This window comes from Leptonotus elevatus, unplaced genomic scaffold (genome assembly GCF_054856555.1).
Source record: "Leptonotus elevatus isolate MCC_2025b unplaced genomic scaffold, RoL_Lele_1.0 HiC_scaffold_201, whole genome shotgun sequence".
Taxonomy (NCBI): Eukaryota; Metazoa; Chordata; class Actinopteri; order Syngnathiformes; family Syngnathidae; genus Leptonotus; species Leptonotus elevatus.
Genome location: NW_028233592.1, coordinates 10001 through 12500, shown reverse-complemented (window position 1 = coordinate 12500; position 2500 = coordinate 10001).

Genomic DNA, 2500 nt, shown 5'->3' with positions numbered 1-2500 from the left:
GGTTGGGCGAAACTCCCTTGAAAGTGGCACTCTGAAAAAATTTCCAAGTTTGGCTGACTTAGAAAAAATTCGAGAACCAGGATGAGGAGGGGGAAAATGTGGCCAGTCAGGCCGACCTGAAGTGCCTCTTAGGCGGATAGGGGTTGGGCGAAACTCCCTTGAAAGTGGCACTCTGAAAAAATTTCCAAGTTGGGCTGACTTAGAAAAAATTCGAGAACCAGGCTGAGGAGGGGACCATCTGGCAAGGGAGTCCGACCTAAAGTGCATCTAAAGCGGATATGGGTTGGTCGAGCCTCCCTTGATTTGCCCTGGAGCTCCCACGTCTTAAAAAGGTCTCTCCTATAATTGTACACCAACCATTTTGAGGTTTGGGTGCAAACCTCTCGAATGGGGGGACTCGGTCCCCTATCTACAGCGCCCCTAATGACGACAGGTGGTACTGCGCCCCTGGTAGCCCGGCCATTGAAAATGAATGGGCCCATTCATTTCAATGGGGAATTTCGACCCCTGGTTGCCCGCCATTCATTTCAATGGGGAATTTCGACCCCTGGTCGCCCGCCATTCATTTCAATGGGGACTTTCGACCCCTGGTTGCCCGCCATTCATTTCAATGGGGGATTTCGACCCCTGGTCGCCCGCCATTCATTTCAATGGGGGATTTCGACCCCTGGTAGCCCGCCATTCATTTCAATGGGGGACTTCGACCCCTGGTAGCCCGCCATTCATTTCAATGGGGGACTTGGACCCCTGGTAGCCCGCCATTCATTTCAATGGGGGATTTCGACCCCTGGTCGCCCGCCATTCATTTCAATGGGGGACTTGGACCCCTGGTAGCCCGCCATTCATTTCAATGGGGGATTTCGACCCCTGGTCGCCCGCCATTCATTTCAATGGGGGATTTCGACCCCTGGTAGCCCGCCATTCATTTCAATGGGGGACTTCGACCCCTGGTTGCCCGCCATTCATTTCAATGGGGGATTTCGACCCCTGGTCGCCCGCCATTCATTTCAATGGGGGATTTCGACCCCTGGTAGCCCGCCATTCATTTCAATGGGGGACTTGGACCCCTGGTAGCCCGCCATTCATTTCAATGGGGGATTTCGACCCCTGGTAGCCCGCCATTCATTTCAATGGGGGACTTGGACCCCTGGTAGCCCGCCATTCATTTCAATGGGGGATTTCGACCCCTGGTCGCCCGCCATTCATTTCAATGGGGGATTTCGACCCCTGGTAGCCCGCCATTCATTTCAATGGGGGACTTCGACCCCTGGTTGCCCGCCATTCATTTCAATGGGGGACTTCGACCCCTGGTTGCCCGCCATTCATTTCAATGGGGGACTTCGACCCCTGGTTGCCCGCCATTCATTTCAATGGGGGATTTCGACCCCTGGTCGCCCGCCATTCATTTCAATGGGGGACTTCGACCCCTGGTTGCCCGCCATTCATTTCAATGGGGGATTTCGACCCCTGGTTGCCCGGCATTCGTTCCTATGTGGCGGGGGATTTCAACCCCAGGTCGCCCTCGTGTGGTTCTTTTTGGCGCAGCTGACCGGGCTCCGCTGCTCATGGAGGTTTGCTAGTGGAGGATAACCCCCTGCCTGGGCAACTCGAACGCCCGGCATTCGTTCCTATGTGGCGGGGGATTTCAACCCCAGGTCGCCCTCGTGTGGTTCTTTTTGGCGCAGCTGACCGGGCTCCGCTGCTCATGGAGGTTTGCTAGTGGAGGATAACCCCCTGCCTGGGCAACTCGAACGCCCGGCATTCGTTCCTATGTGGCGGGGGATTTCAACCCCAGGTCGCCCTCGTGTGGTTCTTTTTGGCGCAGCTGACCGGGCTCCGCTGCTCATGGAGGTTTGCTAGTGGAGGATAACCCCCTGCCTGGGCAACTCGAACGCCCGGCATTCGTTCCTATGTGGCGGGGGATTTCAACCCCAGGTCGCCCTCGTGTGGTTCTTTTTGGCGCAGCTGACCGGGCTCCGCTGCTCATGGAGGTTTGCTAGTGGAGGATAACCCCCTGCCTGGGCAACTCGAACGCCCGGCTCCCCCCCGGTCCGCTGGAGCTCCTCCAACGGCCAGCAACAAGCCCCGAAGACGGGCGCGCTCCCCGCGGTCCGCTGGAGCTCCTCCAACGGCCAGCAACAAGCCCCGAAGACGGGCGCGCTCCCCCCCGGTCCGCTGGAGCTCCTCCAACGGCCAGCAACAAGCCCCGAAGACGGGCGCGCTCCCCGCGGTCCGCTGGAGCTCCTCCAACGGCCAGCAACAAGCCCCGAAGACGGGCGCGCTCCCCGCGGTCCGCTGGAGCTCCGCCAACGGCCAGCAACAAGCCCCGAAGACGGGCGCGCTCCCCGCGGTCCGCTGGAGCTCCTCCAACGGCCAGCAACAAGCCCCGAAGACGGGCGCGCTCCCCCCGGTCCGCTGGAGCTCCTCCAACGTCCAGCAACAAGCCCCGAAGACGGGCGCGCTCCCCGCGGTCCGCTGGAGCTCCTCCAACGGCCAGCAA